Source organism: Gorilla gorilla, chromosome 6 (genome assembly GCF_029281585.2).
Source record: "Gorilla gorilla gorilla isolate KB3781 chromosome 6, NHGRI_mGorGor1-v2.1_pri, whole genome shotgun sequence".
Lineage (NCBI taxonomy): Eukaryota > Metazoa > Chordata > Mammalia > Primates > Hominidae > Gorilla > Gorilla gorilla.
The window spans coordinates 102,977,081-103,004,005 of record NC_073230.2 but is presented as its reverse complement, the minus strand read 5'-3'; the positions used below and the strand labels follow the sequence as shown (position 1 = coordinate 103,004,005).

At 36.2% G+C, this 26,925-nt stretch overlaps 2 long non-coding RNA genes across 2 annotated transcripts in view; one reads left to right on the top strand and one right to left on the bottom strand.

Annotated features, from left to right (window-relative positions):
- LOC134758937 (uncharacterized) overlaps positions 1–26,925 on the bottom strand; it is a 927,638-nt gene that overhangs the window by 153,537 nt on the left and 747,176 nt on the right. The window lies entirely within an intron of this gene.
- The window catches only part of LOC134758938 (uncharacterized), a 54,800-nt gene that overhangs the window by 19,627 nt on the left and 8,248 nt on the right, over positions 1–26,925 (top strand). The window contains exon 3 of the long non-coding RNA XR_010134716.1: positions 19,468–19,500. This is a non-coding gene — a long non-coding RNA (uncharacterized lncRNA). The remainder of the gene's footprint in view (positions 1–19,467; positions 19,501–26,925) is intronic.

Here is a 26,925-nt window from a genome sequence, read left to right as displayed (position 1 = left end):
ACAAAAGCTATCCAAATTTTATTTTTTATTAATCTAGATAGCTATCAGTGGAAAAGTCACACATGCATATTATCTGTTTTTCAATACTTTAAGGTGTTTTGTTTTAAAAGCTTCATTGAGAGTAATAGTGTTTCTATTTTCTTAAAGCAAAGGGATTTGAAGTTTCCATTAAGATTTTTTTCTCTAAGTCACTGAACTATACATCTCTTTCCCTCAAGCTTTATTGGATAGAATTACATAATAAAGTATGTTGATACATATGAATTCACCCAAATATATGTACCATTTCCTTTTCTTTGTATCATATGCCAAATTACTATTTTACTCACCCAAAAACTCTCTATATAGAATAGTCTGTTCCACTCACGACCCAAGAAAAGTATATGTCAATTATAATGCTATTTTTCATGTGCCAAATCTTCATTACTAACATCTACAACTAAAGATGAAGTAATAACATACATATCTCATTTCAGACCTCATTACTTAATGCATTATGATATTCAAGTGCTTATGCTTTCTCAATTATTCACATTTCATGAAAGCATTCAAGTCTTGCCAAAGTCTTCGAGTCTTAAGAAATCCCATGAGGGATTATAAATTGGATGAAACTAATAAACCTTCACTGTTTTTATACACTTAAAACTACATTTTCTGCCAGGCTCTGGAATATTTAATCATTGTTGAAAGGATAGGGATCTACCTGAAACAGTCTTCCTAGTAATTAAATGAAGGGTTGGATCGTTCTAAGATGGCTGAATAGTAACAGTTCCAGTCTGCAGCTCCCAGCATGATTGACCCAGAAGATGGGTGATTTCTGCATTTCCAACTGAGGTACATGGTTCATCTCACTGGGACTGGTTGGACAGTGGGTGCGGCCCACCAAGGGTGAGCTGAAGCAGGAGGGAGTGTTGCCTCACCTGGGAAGTGCAAGGGGTTGGGGAATTTCCCTTTCCCAGCCAAGGGAAGCTGTGACAGACGGTACCTGGAAAATCAGGACACTCCCACCCCAATACTGCACTTTTCCAAAGGTCTTAGCAAATGGCTCACCAGGAGATTATATCCTGTGTCAGACTTGGCAGGTCCCACACCCACAGAGCCTTGCTCACTGCTAGCACAGCAGTCCAACATCAAACTGCAAAGTGGCAGCCTGGGCTGGGGAAGGGGCATCCACCATTGCTGAGGCTTGAGTAGGTAAACAAAGCAGCCGGGAAGTTTGAACTGTCTGGAGCCCACCACAGCTCAAGGAGGCCTGCCTGCTTCTGTAGACTCCACCTCTGGCAACAGGGCATAGCTGAACAAAAGGCAGCAGAAACTTCTGCAGACTTAAACATCCCTGTCTGATAGCTCTGAAGAGAGCAGTGGTTCTCCCAGGATGGAGTTTGAGCTCTTGAGAACTGACAGACTGCCTCCTCAAGTGGGTCCCTGACCCCCATGTAGCCTAACTGGGAGACACCTGCCAGTAGGGGCCGGCTGACACCTCATACAGCTGGGTGCCCCTCTGAGATGAAGATTCCAGAGGAAGGATCAGGTAGCAACATTTGCTGTTCTGCAGCCTTTGCTGGTGATACCCAGGCAAACAGGATCTGGAGTGGACCTCCAGCAAATTCCAACAGACCTGCAGCTGAGGGTCCCGACTGTTAGAAGGAAAACTAACAAACAGAAAGGAATAGCATAACATCAACAAAAAGGACATCCACACCAAAACCCAAAGGATTATAGCTTAACAGCTATCCATACAAGAAAGCACCCTCGTAAGAATGAAAAATCAGGTAAGTAATCACAATACCTGGTTTTAACATCATAGCAAGGAAAGAGGCACTGAAGAGAATAAGAAAGAGAGTACTGAATTGCTGACAGCAACCCTCTTTCATCCCCAGCAGTGACCACATGGCACTGAGAGAGATTCTGTATATTTGAAGGAGGAAGATTGTAGTCATGTCGGACTTTGCTTTGGAATCCAGTGCTGCCTGTCACAGCAGAAAGCAACAAGGGGCAGAATGCAGCTGACATCAACAAATGTATCATTCAGACCAGCCATAGCAGAGGGGAATTGTCCATTCCGGCAGCTGGAACCCCATCACTGAAAGATAAAGCACTCTGGGGTCCTAATAAGCTTGAAAGGCAGTCTAGGCCACAAGGACTAAACATCCTGGGAAAGTCCCGATGCTGTGCTGGGATTGGAGCCAGTAGACTTCTGGTGTATGTGACCTAGTAATGTACCTGCTGGGGAACCCAAGGAAGTACTTGCATCACTTCTCCCTCAACCATAGGCAATGCAGCTTGCAGCTCCAGGAAAGACACTTTCCTTCTGCTTCAAGAGAGGAGAGGAAATAATAAAGAGGATCTTGCTTGCAACTTGGATACCAGCTCAGTCAAAGTAGAGTAAAGCACCAGGAAAAGTCCTGAGGCCCCAATTCCAGGCCCTAGCTTCCAGATGACATTTCTAGACACACCCTGGACCAGAAGGGAGCCCAGAGTCTTGAAGGGAAAAAACCAGTTACAGCAGGATCCATCACCTGCTGACTAAAGAGTCTTTGGGCCATGAATAAACATCAAAGATAGCCAGACAGTACATGGGCCTTGGGTGAGACTCGGTACCATGCTGGCTTCAGATGTGATCCAGCACACTCTCAGCTGTGGTAGCCACAGGGAGAGACAGATTCAGCTTGAGCAAAGGAGAGGGAAGAGCAAAGGGGACTTTGTCTTGTAGCCTGGGTACCAGTGAACCCACAGTGAGGTAGAGCACCAAGTGGGCTACTGTTGTCCCCAGTTCCAGGCCTTGGCTCCTGGAAGGCATTTTTTGACCAACCCAGGTTGAGAAGGAAGCCCATTGCCATGAAGAGAGAGATACAGGCCAGAAGCATTTACCATTAGCTTATTATAGAGCACTTGGGACTTGAGTGAACATTAGTGGTAGCTGGGAGGAGGTCACCATGGGCCTTGGGTGAGACCCAGTGCCATGATGGCTTCAGGTCTTACCCAGCACAGCCCCAGTGGTGGTGGCCACAGTGCTGCTTTTGTCACCCTTCTCTTAGCTCCAGGCAGCTGAGCATGGAGAGAGAAACTCAATTTTTTTTTTTTTGGTCAAAAAATAGGGGAAGGAACAAGAGTCTCTGCATGGTAACTCAGGGAATTCTCTCAGATTGTACCCAAGACCACCAAAGCAGTACCTCTGTGACTCTGCAAGAGTTACAGTGTTACTGGACTTGGGGTGCCATCTAATACTGATATGGCTGAAGTTACCAAAGACTTAGATCACAACAATCAATTCCTATGAATACCTGGAAAGCCTTTCAAAGGCTTGTTCCTTGTACAAACAAGCCCAGACTGTGAAGACTACAATAAATAACTAGTTATTCAGTGCCCACATATCAACAAATATCCACAAGCATCAAGGCCATCCAGGAAAACATGACCTCCCCAAATGAACTAAATAAGACAACAGTGACCCATCACAGAGTGATAGAGATATGTTACCTTTCAGACAGAGGACTCAAAATAGCTGTTTTGAAGAAGCTCAGTAAAACTCGAGATAACACAGAGAAGGAATTCAGAATCCTAATAGACACATTTAACAAAGAGAATGAAATATTTTTGAAAATAAAACAGAAATTATAAAGAAATTGAAAAATTCTATTAACATGCTGAAGAATGCATCAGAGTTTCTCAAAAGCAGAATTGATCAAGCAGAGGGGAGAATTAGTGAGCCGGAAGACAGGCTATTTGAAAATACACAGTCCAATACATCTGGCAGCTCCAGATGTAAAGTAGCTCCAATACATCTGGCAGCAGACATTTCAGTGCAAACCTTACAGGCCAGGAGAGAGCGGCAGGACATATTTGAAGGGCTGAAGGAAAAAAATAACAAAAACCAACAAACAAAATGTATTCTAGAATAGTAAATCTAGCAAAATTGCCCTTCAAACATAAGGAAGAAATAGACTTTCCCAGACAAACAAAAGCTGAAAGATTTCATCAATACCAGACAAGTCCTAAAATAAATGCCAAAGAGAATTCTTCAATCTGAAAGAAATGCACATTAAAAAGCAGTAAGAAATCAACTGAAGGTATTAATAGAAAACTCACTGGTAGTAGTAAGTAAACAGACCAAAATAGAATACTAAATATAACACTGTGATTGTGGTGTATAAACTACTCAAACATTGAGAAGAATGACTTATAGATGAAGGTACCAAAAAGAACTGGAAAAACTTTTTAAGATACAGACAGTATAATAAGTTATAAATAGAAACAAGAAAAACCTAAAGGGGAGGGGATGAAGTTAAAATGTACAGTTTTTATTAGTTTTCTTTTTGCTTGTTTGCTTATTTTTATAATCAGTGTTAAGTTGTTATCAGCTTAAACTAATTGGTTATAAGGTGTTGTTTTCAAGCATCATGACAACCTCGAGTAAGAGAAAACAGTAAAACAGATACAAACAAATAAAAACACGAAATTAAAACATACCACCAGAGAAAATCACCTTCAGAAAAAAAGAGAAGAGAGGATTACAAAACAACTAGAAAACAAATAACCAAATGGCAGTATTAAGTCCTTAGTTATCAATAATAATCTTGAAGGTAAATGAACCAAACTCTCCAATTAAAAGACATAGAGTGGCCAAATGGATAAAAAAGCAAGACTGCCTACATTGAACCAGGAAGAAATCCAAAACCCGAACAGACCAATAACAAGTAATGAGATCAAAGCCATAATAAAAAAGGTTTTCAGGAAAGGCAAACCCAAGACCTGATGGCTTTACTGTTAATTTGAGCAAATATTTAATAACTAATACCAATCCTACTCAAACTTTCCAACAAATTGAGGCAGGAAACTTTCAAACGCATTCTATGAAATCAGTATTGCCCTAATAGCAAAACCAGACAAATACACATCAGAAAAAGAAGACCACAGGACACTATTACTGATGAATATTCATGCAAAAATCCTCAACAAAGCACTAGCCAACCTAATTCAATAACAAAGTGTACATATCATTCATCATGACCAAGTAGGATTTATCCCTGGAATGCAAGAATGGTTCAACATAAGCAAATCAATCAATGTGATACGTGATATCAACAGAATGAATAACAAAAGCCATATTATCATTTTAATTGATGCCAAAAAATTTTTAATAAATTTCAACATCTCTTTATGATAAAGGCCCTAAAAATGGGATGTAGAAGAAACATACCTCAATACAATAGAAGCCATATATGGTAGGCTCACAACTAGTATGATATTGAATGGGGGAAAACTTAAATTCTTTCCTCTAAGATCTGGAACACAAGGATTCACACTTTCACCACTGTTATTCAACATAGTACTGGAAGTTCTAGCTAGAGCAATCAGACAAAAGAAAGATATGAAAGTCATCCAGATTGGAGTGGAAGAATTCAAATTATCCCTGTTTACAGGTGATATGATCTTATATTTGGAAAATCATAAATAATCCACCAAAAAAATTAAAACTGATGAACCAATTCAGTAAAAGTTCCAGAATACAAAATTTATGTATAAAAATTAGTAGCATTTATATATGCCAACAGCGAACAGTCTGAAAAAGAAATCAAGAAATTTATCACATTTGCAATAGTTACACATAAAATTAAGTACCTAGGAATAAACTCAACCAAAGACGTGAAAGATCATTATAATAAAAACTATAAAACATTGAAACAAAAAATTAAGGAGGATGTAGGAAATAGATATTTCATGTTCATAAACTGGAAGAACGAATATTGTTAAAATGTCCATGCTATCCTCAAAAATATACAAATTAAATGCAATCCCTACCAAATTAACAATGATGTTCTCACAGACATAGACAAAAAATTCTAAATTTATATGTAACCACAAACGACCCAGAATAGCAAAAGCCAGCCTGAGCAAAAATAACAAAACTGGAGGAATCACATTACCCAACTTTACTTGACAGAGCTATTGTAACTAAAACAGCATGATACAAGCATAAAAACAGACACATGGACCTATAGAACAGACTAGAGAACCCGAGAACCTAGAAAGAAACAAATTTACATACTTACAGCTAACTGATTTTCAACAAAGGTGTCAAGAATATACATTAAGGAAAGTAGTCTCTTCAATAAATGATACTGAGAAAACAAGACAGCTATGTGCAGAAGAATGAAACTAGATTGCTATCTCTCACCATATACAAAAATCAAATCAAAACATATTAAAGACTTAAATCTAAAACCTGAAGTATGAAACTACTGAAAAAAAAGATTGGGGAAACTCTACAAGTCACTGGGTGGCAAAGATTTCTTGATAATACCCCACAAGCACAGGGGTATTGCCTATCCAAAGCAAAAATGGGCAAATGAGATCAGATAAAGTAAAAAAGCTTATGCACAGGAAACAAAAAAAATCAATGAAGTGAAGAGACAACACACACAAGGGGAGAAAATATTTGCAAACTATCCATCAGACAAGGGATTGATAACCAGAATATATGAAGAGCTCAAACAGCTCAATAGGAAAAAATCTAATAAACAGAATAAAAAATGGGCAAAAGATGTGAATAGACATTTCTCAAAAGAAGACATACAAGTATATAAAAAGGTACTCTCCATCAATGATCAGCAGAATAATTTAAATCAAAACTACAATGAGCTATGATCTCACTCCAGTTAAAATAGCTTTTATCCAAAAGACAGACAATAACTAATGTTTATGAGCACGTGGAGGAAAGGAAACCGTTATACAATATTGGTGGGAATACAGTAGGGACGCTCTTAAAATATTAAAAATAGAACAACCGTATGATCCAGCAATCCCACTGCTAGGTATATGCTAAAACAAAAGGAAATCAATATGTGAAAGAGATATCTGCACTCTCATCTTTATTGAAACACCACTATCTAGTCAAATAGCTGAGACTTGGAAGCAACCTAAATGTTCATCAACAGATAATGGATTGAGAAAATGTGGTACATATATACAATGGAGTACTATTCAACCATCAAAAGGAATGAGATCCTGTCATTTGCAACAACACGGATGGAACTGGAGGACATTATGTTAAGTGAAATAAGCAGGACATGGAAAGTCAAGCTTCACACATTCTCACTCACTTTTGGGAGCTAAAAAGTAAAACAATTGAACTCACGAAGATAGATAGTAGAGTGGTGGTTACCAGAGGCTAGGAAGGGAAGGTGAGGATGGTTAATGGGTTCAAAAATATAGTTAGATAGAATGAATAAAATCTAATAGTATTTGATAGCACAATAGGGCGATTATAGTCAACAATAATTTATTGTATATTTTCAGATAACTGAATGAGTATAATTGGAATGTTTGTAATAGAAAAAATGATAAATGCTTAAGGTAATGGCTATCCCATTTACCTTGTGATTATTACACATTGTAAATCTGTATCAAAACACCTCATGTACCCCATTAATATATACATATGCTATAATTTAGTGATCTAATAAAATTTTATTGTTCTCCACTTTTCTTGTGTAATCAACTTACTCTTTCTTTTACCTAGCTATGATTTCATGACTCCTACATATAATCTCAGCTACCTTGGCCAATCCAGACTAGTTTTACTTCTTTGGGATAATATTGACTCTTGTTGAATTCATTTCTCTGTTTAATGTATGGGGTACCAATACACCTAAACATGTCGAGAGTCATACAGACATACTTCATGCTCTTGTTTTACAACAGTATCTTTATTTCTGCTAACACTGATACAAGGCTACATTTTCAGACCAACACTGACAGGAAAAGAAACTTAAAATATTGTGTAAACATATGCAAAACAAAACAGGACTACTAGGACCTTTTGATAGGATAGTGAAAATTTTGTTTTTTTTTTTTTTTTTTTTGAGACGGAGTCTCACTCTGTCGCCCAGGCTGGAGTGCAGTGGCGCGATCTCGGCTCACTGCAAGCTCCGCCTCCCAAGTTCACGCCATTCTCCTGCCTCAGCCTCCCGAGTAGAGTAGCTGAGACTACAGGCGCCCGCCACCACGGCCGACTAATTGTTTTGTATTTTTAGTAGAGACGGGGTTTTACTGTGTTAACCAGGATGGTCTCGATCTCCTGACCTCGTGATCCGCCCGCCTCGGCCTCCCAAAGTGCTGGGATTACAGGCATGAGCCACCGCGCCCGGCTGGATAGTGAAAATTTAAAGATCAAAGCAGCAACCTAAAGAGGTTGCTTTTACTCTACACATATTTGTTAGTTATGAGAATGTGAAATGAAATTGTGAGGGCTCAAAGGATAAAGGGGATCTATATCCAACCCAATGACCACCCGCTTCCAAAGCAGACAGGCTGCTCAACAACCATAAGTAATGTAAACAAGAAACATTCATTCTTTACCTTTCAGTGAAATTATGAATTATTGTTCTTTCAGCAAATGTTGCTGTGGTCCTGGTTTGAGTCGGGGGAAAATTAAAAATGAAAAAAGGAAAAAGAAAAGTCAAACCGTTTACTCAAGAGATTGTGAACAATTGGGAACATATCACATGAATTTTCACTCAAATTTGCTTGATTGACTGGTCCAAGATTCTCCAAGCATGGATTTGCAGTTTTTCCATTCGGTAGTATCTCAAGCATTTGGAAAAAGCAAATGTAAATCTAAATACTTTCTGGAAGAGATATCTTTATTTTAAGCTTTAGGTTTCCCCTGAAGCCATTGTTAAAGGTCATTAAATAGCACCAGGCAAACAAAACCATGCACACAAGCAAACTCACTAAAACTAACCCCAAACAGTAATATATAAGATATGGAATTAGTGAAAAATATTAGATACTGAAATTATTAGAACAGATACCAAAATTATGTATATATTATACTTTTTAAAGAAATTAAAGAAAAATAATAAAATATAGAGAACCAGAAACTATAAAATGACTGCAGATTTAAAAATAACAACATATAACTTTGAGAAATAAAGACAACAAAAATTAAACTAAAAATGAAAATGAATGGATTAAAATTAAATATTCAGTAAAAGTTGGAATTAATTGGACAGATCTGACAATAAAATTTATGAACTTTTAATAAATCAGAATTTATTCAAAAATTAGCATAAAGCTACAAAATTCATAAAATATAGAAAAAAATAGTAAAATATATGGAAGACTCAGTGGAAAAGTCTATTATACATTATTAGAGTACTTGGAGTAAGAAACCTTAAATTATACACTGGAAATTAAAAAACGAAAGAAATGGCATGCCATAGCAGCAAGGGAAAAATGGTCTCTTCAAAAAATATGCTGGAAAAATTACATATACCTACAGAAAATTGATATAGAAACCTTTCTCAATAGCATAGAAAAAGTCAGTGACAGATGGATTCCAGAAAAATATATGGAAATCCAAACTGGAAAGCTTTAAAAGTATATTTGAATATCTTCACAACTTCAATATAGGATAAAATTTCTTTGGCAAAATAAAGGCAAAGATAGATAATCTTAGAGAACATAAAGAAAAAGTAAATAATTTTTATCATATTAAATTTAAAACTCTTGTTTATTCACAGAGAAGAGTATATAGATAAACATAAGAGTTCCAGAATATGATAAAATATGTGCAACGTGTATATAATAAATGGAGAGATTTTAGAAGTCAGACAAAATGATCACACACACACACCCCTCACATTTGCATGTTAATACATACAAATAGTAAAATAGAATAGAGGAAAAATATTCTACAACAAATAATTCATGAAGACAAACATCAAACAAATAATAAATAAAAGACAAAGTTTTTTGCCATATAAATAGTAAGAAGAATGCAAATAAAAGGAACAGAACAAATCACGCATCTGTCAGAAACTGGCAAACACTGCTGAAGGGAATGCAAATTGTAATAACAATGTTGAAAAAAACAGTTTGGCATAATCTGCTAAAACTGAAAGTATTACCCTGTTATGCTGTTACCCAGCATATAGAGTCAAAGGCTCTAGTTTCTATAAACTAAAAATCATTTGCCCATTTACAACCGTATATCTGAATTTTAAAAGTTCCAAAGAAGTAATGTGTGCACCTACCTCACTGGAAACATCCAAATTGTTTAGCATACATCAATATAAACAAACAAACATCTGCTGATGTAGAGAGAAAGGTAAAACACAGAAATGCATGAAGTTTCATTTTATTCTTATGTGGTTCAAAAACAATGAAATAAACTATGCTCTTTGGGGACACACATATCTTGTTTAGGTGTTTATCGCTAGTAAGCCTATAATCTACATACTGATAAAATGCTCACAAGGTCAATACGATTAACAGGAAGAGAGAGAGGGTTAAAAACCACTGAGACGAATAGGGATGATTCTAGGTTTTTGTCAATGTGTTATTTATTGAAGAGTGTACAAGTCATATACATTTTATATTGTAATTATTCATTAATTGCACATATAATTGTATAATCATTAATTAAATTTTGCAAATTTTCTATTTGCTATTATTTTACAATTAAAGGAGAAATAATAAGAAGGCAAATGTTCAGAAATTACAGATTATATATAGGCATGGCAGAAACTGTCAGGGTGTAAACTACATTAAAAAGTTTGTATAACATTAAGCCAATATATTAAAAACATGTAATATAGTATCTAGAACTATATTGTCATATATTTCAATATATAAGAAATTGCTCAATATGTAGTAGAAACTGTAGGAAAATACACATGCACATATAGACAGATATGTGTACAAATATGTCATTGCTATATATATCTATGTATATAAATATATATGTATGCGTAAAATTGCGAAGATCAAAACTACAAACACTATCGATTTTAGTTAATGTACTGAAAGTCCTACGTAGTTTACTATCAGAAAAATAGACATTAGAATTTGAAAAAATTATTATTCACAATATACACAACTTCCTATATAGAAAACTTAGAAAATCTACTACCAAATTATTATTATAATTTAGCATTATTGGGTTGTATAACAGTTCATTCAGAACAAAAAACATCATGGCTGCAAACCACAAACAGAAAACAATATAATTGTATTAAAAATATTAAATTACATATTGTAATATATGTCATAAATATAACAAAACTTATTCATAACCTTTGCAGAAGGTATAGCATGCATTTATCATGGGAATAAATACCAGAGGTTCAAAGTGAATAGGCTAGTCACTGTACTCATCCTCATTGAGTGTTCTGTGCTAGAAACAGATAATTGGATAGCAAATTAGCAATATTGTGACTGCAAAAGCAGAGTTTGCCAGAGGTAGAGTAGTCCTGATTTACACCTGTTGCTCAGGCATAATTATAATAGCACCTCCTTTCATGCTCGATTATGTTCAAATTTGGAAGATAAATTTTTTGGTCACCATAGCTATGAAAGCATTAGGTATATAAAAATGGGGCATTAATGCTAATTTGGAGGTGTTAGGAAAGACATTTCTGAAGATGTGACATAAAGACTTGGATGGACCTAATTATGATTAGAATTTATTGAAGATAAATTAACAAAGGGATGGGTGACATGTGGAAGCAACTAAATCCTTTGGTAACTATGATTAGCAGTAGTTTATATATAGACTGGTATTAAGGATCTCAAATAAAGTTATTCTCAACCCAGAAGACAGCATTACTGATGTTTTACATTAAAACACTCCCTTTACTTTTATTCTCTGTATTTCCTTCTTCTCTGCTATGATTATATTTTCTTTTCTCGGGACCATGAAACCCAGTAGAAAGTCATTATATGCATGTCCCTTCTTCCCATATTGGCCATCACAATTCACTTACTAAGCCAAAGTATTCACCTTAAATTGTCTTAATACATCTAAATTGTCATATATCCACAATACATAATTTCTTAAATCAGTTCTAGCTATTCTCTAAACTTCCTATAGTAGTTTACATATTCCTTTTCAGTCTTTAAACAAATATTAAACAGATTTTGTAATTGATAGTAGAGATGATTAATGAAAAACACGTGATTTTTTTGTTTACTGTCCCTCTACAGTTTTATTATTTCTCCCATACCTCAATTTTTGCCCTCTGTTCTGCTCAAGCAGAAATACCTTACTGTTTCCTGTTTGCCAAGGATCCATTTTCTGCTTTCAAATCACTTCAACAGACTCCTTCACATCCTGTGATGGTTTTATGAACCTATTTTCCACACTATATTTAAAAGAAAGTCTAGTATTGAATTATTTTCCCATATTGCCAAACAGTGTTGAATTTGCTGTAACCCGATTTGTTGTGAGGAATGGTGCCATGTTTTAGTGGTGTTGACATAAATATGTCCTGGCAGTCTCAATAATTGGGACAAAATGCACCATTTCATTTGGCCAATATACTGAGCTAATTTCTGACTTACTCATCTCTGGCATCAAAAAACGCTGAGGCTGAACATCCATAGAAACCAAATGTTTGCATAAAGGTGTCTTATAGGAAATGGAAAAATCAAAGTGCAAATTAAAATTGCATTTTATTGATGACAATAGCCTCAATTATTTTTTAAAAAAATAAGTGTATGTAGAAAACATTTGCCTAAACAATAAAATAAAATGTACTGAATAAACTTTTTATTTATCAAAAGTGAAATTTTCACAGTCTATTATGGGATAGAGTGTATGCTGGTACACCCTGAGTCCTCAGAAATCACCATCACAAACCAATAAATATGCATTCTCGTCTTATTCCTTGAAGAGCAAAAGCTATGTGGTTGTAAAGTACTATAAGCATATAAAATCCTTTCCTGCTTGCGGTTGAGTGTGGAAATTCACTGCAGATGAGAGAGGAAGAAGAAATTACTTTGCTTTTTCCTTACCACGGCAGGTCAAGAAAAATAAAAGATTTTGAAAAATGAAAGACTTCTTTCCAATATATATGTACTTTGTGGTTCAAAAGTGTACTGCACAGATGTCTTCTCTACAGTTACATAGAACTCCCTTTCTTATTACAGTGAGGGAAAATCAGTGATGCCCATAAATTGGAATTTGAAAAAATAAATAAAATTAAACTCATACAACTTAAATGGTATGAAATGTTTTGATTTTTTTTCAACTTAGGGATTCTAAGGATAAGTTTCTAAAACTGTACGCTTCTATTATCTAACTTTCTGGAGTACTTTATCTCTCAAAAAGAAAAATAGAAAGCTATATCTTTTCTTATATTCTATAATAGCAAACTGACTAAAGTTTAAACATTTGTTAAAGTTATATTTTATTTTTAATCTGCTGGAATTTATTAAACTCTTGAAACTTTGATTGAGATTACCAATTCCCTAGCCTGTGACAAGTGCAGGTGACTTTCGAACTCAAGTCATGTAGTCCGCCACAAGGTTTCCGTGAACATGAATGGGCTCTGACCAGACTCAGACACACAAAAGAATTCCTTGCACCTTTGGTCCATACACTTTTCTGCTAGTTTTACTTTGATTGGTCCAGAGAGAGAATTGAAGGATCTGGCTCAACAGTCTAAAGAGATAATTTATTTTTACTGGGAGTAGGGAAAATGTAAGTACCTTATGGGCAATCAGAAATCTAAGGTAATATTGCATCTCTTGGCTCTAATAGGCATTTATATTCTATGTACACTCTCTGTACCTACATTTTCCTTTGTCACAGTAAGAGAACCACACTTCAGGGAAAATTTCTAGGTAAATTATTTCCAGAAATGTGATAGCAAAAGGAAGAACACTGTATTCTATTGTAACCATATCATTTAATGGTACGTTTCCTCCTAGCTGCTTCACCGAAGTCCCTTTGCGAGTCAAAGACAGCGTGTCCTCGCTATAGATATTTACCTTGGCATAACCTTGCCTCTCTTTTTCTCCACTCACCTTAGCTTGCTGAGACAGGAGGCCATTCAGGGAAGTAGGCAAAATCAAACCTTGCATTAAGGTTAGTCAAGGGGAAGACAGAATTCTGGATGTGTATTCGAGGGAAGCTGAGTTTTTTCACTGTACAAGTCAGTTAGTCTGTTACTGGGTTCTCTGTAATACTGGTATCTCTCCCTCTCACTTATGTTGTCTTCTTCAGCGAAGAGGCACTTCAGCACTGTTCCCAGTCACTCTTTCTCTCCTTCCTTCTCTCTCTATCTCTTTCACTTCCTTCTTCCTCCCTCCCTTTGTCTTCATTCCATTTCCAAATACTTGATGTTTTGTTTAAAAAATGAAAAGATTCAGAATACAACTAAAAAGTCTGCAATAATTAGCATCTTATCACTATTACAGTATAACTATTTTATAGTCTGTGTAACTGTATCCCTATATCAAAATACTTGTTGGGCCAACTCCTGCCCTCACTATGACACTGTTTGAAGATAGCTTTTTTTTTCTTATAATAGTGCTTTTTTGAATTTTCATGAAGCATAGTTTTCATATATTGCAGAAAAATACTTGATATATTTTTTGTGACAGTATGATGACCTGAAAAGTTGTCTGTTTTTTTGTTATTGTTGTTGTTTTGTTTTGTTTGAGACGGAGTCCGTTCTGTCGCCAGGCTGGAGTGCAGTGGCCCGATCTCTGTTCACTGCAACCTCCGACTCCCTGGTTCAAGTGATTCTCCTGCCTCAGCCTCCCGAGTAGCTTGGATTACAGGCATGCACCACCCCCCCAGCTAATTTTTGTATTTTTAGTAGAGATGGGGTTTCACCATGTTGGCCAGGATGGTCTCAATCTCCTGACCTCCCCCTGCCTTAGCTTCCCAAAGTGCTGGGATTACAGGTGTGAGTCACCGCGCCTCGCTAAGTTGTCTGTTTTTTATTTATAAACAGCACAAAGTGTGCTACTGCATTACAAGATCTGCTCATTTCAGTATTTTTCAGGAAATGACCGCCATAAAAGCATGTGCATTCAATTGTTATAAACCTATTTTTTACTTTTTGACTGCAGTGGAATAGTACATCCATGAAAGAAAACTCCTGGCATACAAACAGGCAGCCTTATTGGTTGAAAATTCTTACTTTCTCGTTAGGGCTTACAATTTTGGCCTGTGGCTTCTGATATAATCTAGCTTTTCTACAATAGCCAAGAAAATATGACATATATTTCCATTGTTATGGCCAGTGAGTAGGAAAATACAGAAAATACCAGAAGATACTAAGAAACTATGAACATTCAGGCACTGTGCTAAATGTTTATTATGTATTATCATTTAATTCTCAAATCAATCATGTGTTAAAATTATTATGATGAGCCTTAGACTTGGAAAGATGAAGTAAATTCCCAGGGGTCTCATAGTCCCTTAGTAAAGAGGCCTGAATTGAGATGTGAGTTGTTTGCTTAGTGCCTGCCCCACTCCACCAGTGCGTTGAACATCAGTCTGGCCACTCATCTTTTAAAAATTTATCTCACTACAGTTCTTGATTTCTGACATCGCTTATTGAGCCCTGTTTTCAAAGACAGGTAAGTTTGCAGAAATGTCATCTTTTTCTGAAAGAGAAAGTTCTGAAGTAAATATACTTGTAGACTAGAGGAGCAGCCCCACTTTATTATTGTGTTTTATCCTAATTAATTTAATAAGCCATTTTTCTCATTAAAAAAGATATGCTGTTACTTTCCATTTTTTTAAACACAAATGAGAGACTGGTTTACCTATTGGATGGAAGAAAATAGTTTAGTTATCTTGCCTAGGACTTAATCCTCTGCCAGGAAAGATGAAAACAGCATATTTGGACATAAATCCAGAATCAGAGCCAGGAATTGCACTTTCTTCCTGTTTATACAGCCAAGGCTTGGTAGAGAAACCTTGGCTTACAATCTCAATTTTCAATACAGGGGCCTCATGACTTGATTTGTATATACTCCTTGGACTACCTATTTATGTATCAGCTTTTCTTAATCAAGCTTAGATATATTATATATATAATATGATTATCTATCTATCTATCTATCTATCTATCTATCTATCTATCTATCTATCTATCTATTAGAAATGACTTTGGGGTTTGTGAGAATTATGTTGATTACCTGGAGGTGCCCTGTCCACCTCTGAGTAGGAAGAGCTTCATAAGCACTGTCACCACTATCTATCTAATTCTTCAGGAAGTAACGTGAGTCATGCTAGACACTCTTATTTTTCCTAAAATCTTTTGATCCTATTTATTATTTATTTTAAGCCAGTGCAACCTACCTCAAATTTTAATCTTCATAGAAGCCACTTGAGGATATTGTAAAAATGTAGATTCTGATACAGCAGGACTAGGGTAAGGCCTAACAGTCTCCATTTCTAATAAGTTCCCAGGAGGCCTAACATTCCTGGCCTCTTTGGAGTGAGGGAAGTCTCTGTCCAAGGGAACAGTCTGTCACAGGATAGTTACAGTGCAAGGCACCAAGACCTTTACTGCCTACTAGTGGCAAATGGGAGTTTGGAAGTGGCTGAGAGTGGTGACAGTGGTGTCACTACTGCCAGTGCTGCTCATCCCAAGGTCCCATTTTGAGTGAAAAAACAGACTACTGGTTTTCATCATATGATTCTGGATAACCAACAATAGCCTCTCCTGGAAATTTATTTTTTTTTCTTTTTTTTTTTTTTTTTGAGTCCGGGTCTAACTGTTGGCCAGGATGGAGTGTAGTGGTGCAATCATGGCTCAGGTGATCCTCCCGATCCTCCCACCTCAGCCTCCCATGTTGCTGGGACTACAGGTGTGCACCAAAATGCCCAGCTAATGTTTGTATTTTTTGTAGAGATGGGGTTTTGCCATGTTGCTCAGGCTGGTCTTGAACTCCTGGGCTCAAGCTATCCACCCACCTCAGCTTCCCAAAGTGCTAGGATTACAGACATGACCCACCATTCCAAGCTCTGAGAACTTCTTAGAGCAGCATAACCTGAGCCCTCTTCCCAATATCAAAAACTCTCAATCTGATGCCCACTAAAGTTTGAAGAATCACTGCTTTATAACACTTGCTGTCTCTCCATCCCTTTTGCTAATGTGTACACCAAATCCCTTTTAGACTCACCAGAGGAACTTCTTACTGGTCTTTCTCTTTCCCTCTTTTTTGTTAACAGTTAGAATTTTATTAAAGATAATAAAATACTTAATATTATAAAGTTCCTTAAATGCTAGTGAGAGACTTAGCCCTTCCATAAGACCAGAACCCACACACCTGGTTATCCCCACCAAGGATTAGTCAAGCAAAGTTTTCCATTCCCAGCCACTCTCAGTCTCCCGTCTGCCACTCAGTAGGCAGTGAAGATCTTGGTGCCCTGCACCCATGACTAGCCCATGACAGAATGTTTCCTTGGACAGAGCCCTCACTCACTCCAAAAAGTCCAGGAATGTTAGGCCTCCTGGACATTCCAAGGCCTAGGCCAGCTTTGGACTGGGACCAGGCCTACAATAAAAGGACAAGAGCAGCAGAATAACTTGTAAAGGTTCAAAGCGGGTCTCCATTTAATACCAGGAACAGTTTTACCCCACCTCAATGGCTGAAGTGCACCCATTCCAGCTCCTCTTTCCCCACCTACAAACTATCCTTCACATTGATACCACAGTGACTTTTAAATTGAAAATTAGGATATTTATTCCTCCTTAAATCTCTCCTTGCAAAATAAAGTCTAAAGTTTGTAACCTAGTACCTATAGACTAATTAAAATAAATATCAATGATTTGCAAACAATAAGTGATGATTCAAGGTAAAATTTCCAGTTAGAGTATCATATATGGATGCAAAAAAATTGCTGGATGTGAGTACTCATATTGATATGATTTGGCTGTGTTCCCACCCAAATCTCATCTTGAATTGTAGCTCACATAATTCCCATGTGTCATGAAAGGGACTCAGTGGAAGGTAATTGAATCAGGGGGTTGGGTCTTTCCCATGTGTCATGAAAGGGACTCAGTGGAAGGTAATTGAATCAGGGGGATGGGTCTTTCCCATGCTGTTCTCATGATAGTGACTAAGTCTCCCGAGATCTGATGGTTTTATAAAGTGAAGTTCCCCTACACAAGCTCTCTCTTGCCTGCCACCATACAAGATTTGACTTTGCTCCTCATTTGCCTTCTGCTATGATTGTGAGGCCTCCCAGCCATGTAGAAATGTGAGTCAATTAAACCCCTTTCCTTTATAAATTACCCAGGCTCAGGTATGTCTTAATTAGCAGCATGAGAACATACCAATACAGTAAATTGGTACTGGTAGAGCGGGGTGCTGCTGTAAAGATACCCAAAAATGTGGAAGCAACTTTGGAACTGGGTAACAGGCAGAGGTTGGAACAGTTTGGAGGGCTCAGGATATGACAGGAAAATGTGGGAAAGTTTGGAACTTCCTAGAGATTTATTGAATGGCTTTGACCAAAATGCTGATAGTGATATGGACAATAAGGTCCAGGCTGAGGTGGTCTCAGATGGTGATGAGTAACTTGTTGGGAAATGAAGTAAAGGTCACTCTTGCTATGCAAAGAGATTGGCTGTATTTTGCCCCTGCCCTAGATGTCTGTCGACTTTGAAGTTGAGAGAGATGATTTAGGGTATCTGGGGGAAAATTTTTCTAAGTGGCGAAGCATTCAAGAAGAAGCAGAGCATAAAAATTTGGGAAATTTGCAGCCTAATGATGCATTAGAAAATAAAAATCCATTTTCTGAGCAAAAACTCCAGCCAGCTGCAGAAATTTGCATAAGTAACAAGGAGCCAAATGTTAATCGCCAAGACAATGGGGGAAATGTCTCCAGGGCATGTCAGAGACCCTCACAGAAGCTCCTCCCATCACAGGTCCAGAGGTCTAGGATAAAAAAATGGCTTCCTGGGCTAGGGCCAGGGCCCCCCTGCTCTGTGCAGCTTAGGGACTTGGTTCCCTGTGTCCCAGCTGCTCCAGCTGTGACTAAAAGGGGCCAAGGTACAGCTCAGGCTGTGGCCTCAAAGTGTGCATGCCCTGTCCTTGGCAGCTTTCACATGGTGTTGAACCTCTAGGTGAACAGAAGTCAAGAATTAAGGTTTGGGAACCTCTGCCTAAATTTCACAAGATGTATGGAAACACCTGGATGTCCAGGCAAAAGTTTGATGCAGGTGCAGGGTCCTCATGGAGAACTTTTGCTAGGGCAGTGCAGAAGGGGAACATGGGGTGGGAGCCCTCACACAAAGTCCCGAGTCAGGCACTGCCTAGTGAAGCTTTGAGAAGAAGGCCACTTTCCTCCAGACCCCAGGATGATAGATCCACCACAGCTTGCACTGTGCACCAGGAAAAGCCACAAACACTCAATGCCAGCCCATGAAAGTAGCTGGGAGGGAGGATGTACCCTGCAAAGCCACAGGGGGAGAGCTGCCTAAGACCATGGGAACTCACTTTTGCAGCATGACCTGGGTGTGAGACAAGGAGTCCAAAGAGATCCTATTGCAGCCTGAAGATTTGGCTGCCCTGCTGGATTTTGAACTTGCATAGGGCCTGTAGGCGCTTCATCTTGGTCAATTTCTCCCATTTGGAGTGGGTATATTTACCCAATACCTGTACCCTCATTGTATCTAAGAAGTAACTAACTTGCTTTTTATTTTACAGGCTCATGGGCTGAAGGGACTTGCCTTGTCTCAGGTAAGACATCAGATTGTGGACTTTTATGTTGATGCTGAAATGAGTTAAGACTTTGGGGGACTGTTGGGAAGGCATGATTGGTTTGAAATGTGAGGACAAGAGATTTGGGAGCTGCCAGAGGTGGAATGATGTGGTTTGGTTTTGTCCCCATCCAAATCTCATCTTTAATTGTAGCTCCCATAATTTCTACATGTCATGGGAGGGAACCAGTGGAAAGTAATCAAATCATAGGGATGGGTCTCTCTAATTCTGTTCTCATGATAGTGAATAATTCTCCCAAGATATGATGGTTTTATAAAGGGGAGTTCCCCTACACAAGCTCTCTCTTGCCTGCCGCCATGTAAGACTTGACTTTGCTCTTCATTTGCCTTCTTCCATGGTGGTGACACCTCCCCAGCCATGTAGAACTGTGAGTCAATTAAACATTCCTTTATAAATTACCCAGTCTCTGGTATGTCTTTATTAGCAGAGTGAGGACAGACTAACACACATATAGAAAAAAAATGATGCTGCTTCATGGATATCAGTGTTCTTGACCCCCTTTTCTCAAACTGTAAAAGAAACACGGGAAAAAAATACAAGTGTAAATCTGAGAGATGCTAGAGTAGGTTTTGTCCATATTTGGAAAAATGTAGAATAAAACTTGATACTTTGGCTTTTCAACTTATACTTAACTTGTAGGTGGATTGGCTGAATAACTTCTCTCAGCCTCTATATTAATTTTTAAAAGAAATTCTAGAATAGAGATTGGAAAATTTGGGTCAAACTATGTAGTTTAGAAAGTTACAATTATCTGTAATTGCTTTATTTCCATGCCCAACTTTTTTTTTAATATGAAAGATATTAAATATAGCTGGTGTTCTTTTTCCATTTGTAGTGCCACTATTTGGCATTTTGGTGTAAGAAATAGAGTTCAAAATGTTTTTCACACCTTCTAATTTTGTTTCCCAAGATCTGTTTTTAGGTTAGGTAGACGGACTCCCTTATGAAGTTCCTTCCAGAAGTTTTCATTGTGATATTTTATTTTTGAAAACTGAGCCTCTAGGTGTGGTTATAATCAGTGTTGTTTTAAGAGGTACTTTAAGAACTTACCTAAAGAATAACACACAATTCTTTGAATTTAGAACTTGTTATGTTAAAAATGCTTTCTTTTTATTTGAAAGCTTTTACTTTGCTTCTTTTTATCCCTTTGCTTTTATTTAGTTTAAAGGATGTTGCTAAGTAATGAAAGTTTCAATATTAAATTAATTAAAAAGTGGTTCAAAAATTAAAAAATGAAGAAAATGGTTTCAAAAAAAAACCAGACTTTGTAGCCTTATAAAAGTTTGAATCAAGGTTTATATAAAGTTTTGCTAAAAGTTATTGACATTAATGGTGGTGGCCATTAGGTTAAATTAACTTGAAAATAGTCTAAGAAACATATTATACTGGGAGATGAAAAGAAATGTTCTATTTAGCCATATTATTTCTTTTCTATAACTGTAAGCAATTGACTTAAGAAGGCAGAAGCTTTCTTAAGTCCTGTGAGTCCACGTACATTCAAATCGCAATTATCAACACACAACAGAGTTTCAGACAACCTATTCTATTTCGAGTGTATGACTTTGTACAAATCATCTATCATTTCTGGGGTTCAGTATTCTGTATTACATTATGGAGAAGATTACCATTGAAGATTCTTCCAGCTCTGAAATATTCTGATTAGGTATGTAGTTAAGAAATTCATACCAAGGGTTGGTTCCAGGACTTATTCTTCACCTGCCAAATTTTTTTTTTAGTTCCTGATACACAGGAGCTCAATGTATCTAGATATCCCTTAAAACAAATTTTTGAATAATAAAATTTAATTAAAAATTTTGCATTGCATTCCATTGGCAACATTTCATACTGATTTCACTCAGTCCTATCAATAAGATAATTTCCTTATACTTTTAACATGACTGTTGTTTTAATAGTTGGAGAAATAGCTATCTCTATGTTAAAACATTTCTCAAAGAGTCCACACAGATACGGATAAATTTTAATTACAAATTTAAGAAGAAGAGGTAAATATATAAAAGCAATATCTATCATTTTCCGCTAGATTGTTCTACTTTTTCTGATTTGTTTTAAATTTTTGCACAAACATTGAATCACTTTTATATGTAACTTTATAGCTAATGTGATTAGAAAACATATTGATGCATTATATAAATATTATATGGCCATATGGATTTTTGAAGTGATGTCTGACATACCAAATGTGAATCCATTTTATACATTCTTTTATATATAGTCAAGTGATAGCTATATAATAGGCTTAATAAAATAGCAAACAGCTCATTTGTCCTCCCTCTTTTGTCTAATTACCCAACTTTCACAAATGAGGAAAATCTAATACCAAATATATCATTGTAAGTAGAAAAGTGTTTTGTTTCACTTTGTTGTTCCTTATTTTAAAAATGTATTCCAAGATTGAAAGAACTAGAAGGTCACGGAGAGTACCAGAAATTTTTGTGTCCACAGACCTTGTAGAAGCTATGTTGGGGGTAGAGTTTGGAGTATGAATAAGCTGGAAGTAGGGAACCATAATAAATAATGAGATTTTGGTCATTTATTTTTTACATAAGACAATACTGTATGGCTTTTTGAGTCCTGGAATTTTATGACATTCAGAAGATGGATGAGAAGAGCATTCCCATTAAGACCATTAAGGCAAGATTGTGAAGGTAATTTTAAGAGGATCAAGAGCCTGTAATACTAGAATCGGATCATTTGACACTGTGTCATTAACCTGATACTGCAGCTAATGTTCTCCAGTTTCCTTCTCTCTAAATATGAGGATAATAAAAGTATTTATTTTCTATTTAATAGAAGTATAAGTTTAACACAAATAGTACACTTAAAGCACTTATTTAAAGTATCAAGTAGTTTGTAGTTATAAAATATTGTTTATTGATAAATATAATTTACATAGATTGGATTTTACTAAGTGGTATCTATAGTACTAAGTTCCTTAAATCTATTATTTAATCTAAAACTAACAATAACTCTATAGAACACTAGTTAATACCCTTTAGAGCTGAATTTTACTCATGAGAAAACAGTCTTGTCCATGCCCTACAGATTATTGAGAAATAGAGCCAGAATTTAAAGCTGGGATTGAAGACACCCTAATCTGCATTTGAGCACCAAGTAAGTCCTAAAAGCCACTTTAAAATGTATTTTGTATATTATAAATATTTAAGTATTATGCTCAAAATTTCATATGTGGTAATCAGAATTCAAACTAAGTCTATGGGTCTTTATGTTTCTGCTTCAAGATAATCAACCACTGTTTCAATATTTCTTCCATAATGTGTATTGAGGCTGAAACAAATCCATGTAATTTTTATTTTACACAAGATATAGAGTATCTCAAACAAGTGTAAATTCTCAAAAAGCATTTTGAGATTTAATGTCAAGAGTTTTCATCAATGACTATAGACATTTTGAAAGAAAGTAGCCCAGCCTGTCTATGGAAGAAAAAGAGAAATAAGCCTATAATTTATTTTAATCTTACTGCGATCTGAGGTAATCATTAACAAATGTTATCTAACTTACTCCCAAGAGAAATTATAAATAAAAGACAGAATAATCTCCCAACCATGACTCTTTGTGGGATATTATGTTAAATCAGTGGTTGGCAGAATGTGCCAAATTATCTTATTTAAAACACACACACACACACACACACACACACACACAAAGCATTTTCTCACTCATCAAGGAAATTATCAACGTCAACAATTCCATTTGGCTTTACAAATAAATGTTGCTCCTAAAGTTGCCATTAAATATAGGACCAGTTTATAGATTAAAATAAAGTAAGCTTTTCCTCCAACTCATCCATCTCTATTAGCAACGGCAACCTTTTAATGAAGACATTCAGACCGTAACTACAATATAACACATGCTGAATTCCTCTAGTGCCTTCCAACTAGCACACCTGTGTATGATATACAAAAGCCAATAATGGAAAATTGATCTAGGAAGAAACAGTTTTATTTGTTCTGAGGCATGAAACACAGTTTATCATGAGTAAATTCACGAAAGATTTACATGAGTTTTTTTGTCTGAAATAAAATATGGGGAAAACATAAGCAACAAATATACTAAAGATATAATGGCATTGCATGTGACATGTAGGCAACAGAAACAAAATTAATAAATAACATAAACAAGTAGCTTTCAAAATTTGACTTGGGTGATAGGAATTGTTCATTATCTAATGTCAGATATTGCCTAGAGGAAGTGTATTCTTTTCATTCATATTTGGACCATCACACATTTACATAAAAAAACTGTAGTTGACTGCTAGTTTCAAAAACCTAATTGCAATAGCCTACACATTAAAAGGTTTATTTTTCTCCTATAACAAGAAGCCCTGTATTAGTCCATTCTCACACTGCTATAAAGACATACCTGAGTCTGGGTAATTTATGGAAAAAAAGAGGTTTAATTGACTCACTCTTTCACAGGCTGCCCAGGAAGCATGGCTGGAGCAGCCTCAGGAGACTTACAACCATAGAGGAAGGCGAAGGGGAAACAGGCACATCTTTACATGGTGAAGCAGGGGAGATAGAGCAAAGTGGAAGGTGCTACACACTTTTAAACAACCAGATATTGTGAGAACTCACTCACTATCATGAGAACAGCAAGGGGGACATCTGCCATCATGATCTAATCATGTCCTACCAGGTCCCTGCCCCAACATTGGGAATTACAATTTGACATGAAAATTGGGTGGGGGCGCAGAGCCAGACCATATCAAGTTCACAGTGGGCAGTTTCTGTCATTTTTTCAGTGGTTCAGGATATTAGGACCAAGTCTCTGTGCTTTTCTGAGCCTTATATATTATGATCTCAACACGGCTGCTATAGCCTTGTCCAGTCTTGTTTGAGGGAGCTAGAATGAGAATGGGACAAGAGCAGTAAAGTGATGCCCCCTCAACTAAATTACAAGAAATTACAGTGCTTTTTCTAAAACCTCATCAAAGGGCTCCTGCTTATATTTCCTTGGCACCCTCATCTCAAAGGAGTTTCATACTAAAAAGTTTGCCACTAACCCACATAGAGGAATTTTCTTACTGATGACGAAGATGAGAATATCTGTAGGAGAGACGAGCAGGTATTTTTGTTAACTGCACCCTAGCGAAACTTACTTCACAACTGATACAGAGAAAAGTGTATATAATTTAAACGTTGTATTTATTATAATATTATGGATGGGCAATGATAGCATGAGTTTAATTATCAGATGAGAATTGTGAGATTTAAAAGTTAGTATTTCCCAGCCAGGTGTGGTGGCTCGCACCTGTAATCCCGGCACTTTGGGAGGCCGAGGCAGGCAGATCACCTGAGGTCAGGATTTCAAGACCAGCCTGACCAACATGTTGAAACAGCATCTCTACAAAAATACACAAATTAGCCAGGCATGATGGTGGGTGCCTGTAATCCCAGCTACTCGGGAGGCAGAGGCAGGAGAATCACTTGAACACGGGAGGCGGAGGTTGTAGTGAGTCGAGATGGTGCCACTACACTCCAGCCTGGGCGACAGAGCAAGACTCTGTCTCAAAAAAAAAAAAAAAAAAAAAAAGTTAGTATTTCCCATCAATCTGGTAAAACACATTATAAAAAATAAAAGTGGAAATTAACTTAGCCAGTTAAAGCAACTTATTACAAGCATCAGTTTCAAGTTTTCATAAAAGAATTTTAATATTCTTCACACTTATTCTAATGTTATTAGTTAGCTTTTAAAGAAACGGTTATCTATCTACAACAGAATAGTTCCACAATAGTTCCACAAATACACCTACTATTTACAAACTAAAAATAAAAATTAAGTTAAATAAATAAAATTGTTATATATAATATGTATTTATGTATATATGATTCAAGTTAGAAACAACAACTTTACATGGCACTCAAACTTTCTAATGTCAAAATAGTCTTCAATTTGACTTAACATATTACTTTCAAAAGTAAAATATCCAAGTTGGACAAATTAATAAATAATAAGTAGTGGGAAGTAGACCCTTAACTTGATTTACTTCAGAAGCTTCATTATGTATTTCTCACCCTCCTTTATATGTTGCTTTATCATTTAAACTATAAACGGTGTAAGAGTTTATGGACACATGGGGATAAAACAGATTATTCTATGCAACTATAAAATTTGTAAAGAAAAATTATTCACAAATGTCAGCATGTGTGTTTTACTTTATTCATTCATAAAATTAGTATATAGAGCAATAAAACCTAAAATTTTATTAAATATAAAAATGTATACTATGCACATTAAATTTTATATTTTCAATTTTGTTCTTTTTGCAAGAAAATTTTGCTACTTGATAAAAGATTATCTGATATGATGTATATATTTGAAGGCTGACTGAGTGAGTGATATGTTGGAAATATTTTCTTGCTAAATATGTTTTCAGTTACTTAAAAGATGCAATAAGTTGTAAGGCCTTAATATAATTGCAGTACTAATGTAATCTATTTGGTCCTTTCTGCAATAGATAGAAATAAGTGACTAAGAAATTAACAAAGTATAAGTCCTTCTGGAAATTCATGATAATAAAGAGCAACTTTATTTAATATTCCACAAATGTTCTATTTACATTATGCATCCTGATTAAGTGCCAGAACACTTTTTATTCAGTAAATATGACTGCACGCATTTTCTTACATTACATTTTACAGAAGACAGATGGCCCCAGCATGTGTTCCCTCTTGGCATATGATCTAAATTCCTGATTCCAATGAGTATGCATGTATATGTTTGCATGTGGATGTGTATGTACATCAAATTGAAATGTAGTCTTTGACACCACACATTTTTGTCTCGTGATGGAAGAAAAAATGTTATTATTAAAAACAAATAATTACACAGTAAATAAAGAATTCTGATTTTTTATGAAATTGCACATTTCATAGAAATGGGAGTGAAGGGCTTTCCAAACTTTCTGAAGTAGATTTTTGTAAATGTTCTTTATCCCCAAATTTTAGTGTTGGATAGTCCCTTAGAGGTCATCTAGTGACTAAGCCCTTCGTAAGAAAAGGCCTTGATGCCTTAGCCGGGAGGTTTTAAGTGTATGAACAAGGTCACAAAAGCAGAGGCAGAGGACTTTCGTTTTGGGTGATAAAGCACATTATTCCAGTCTTTACAAGCAGGAAAAAGCTAGGCAATCTGAAAATTAATTCTTTTTTAAGCCATCAGATAACTAAAATCCCAGAGCAACCAAATAACCAAAACTCCAGGGAGATACAGGCATTTGCAGGCAGAAAGATTCTGACTGCAAAAGTGCTTCTGGAACACATGCCATAAGACTCCATAGAAGCCTATACAAAGATACATCTAAAGGTTTTCAATTAACTGTTAAATATTGAATGCAAGTGTATG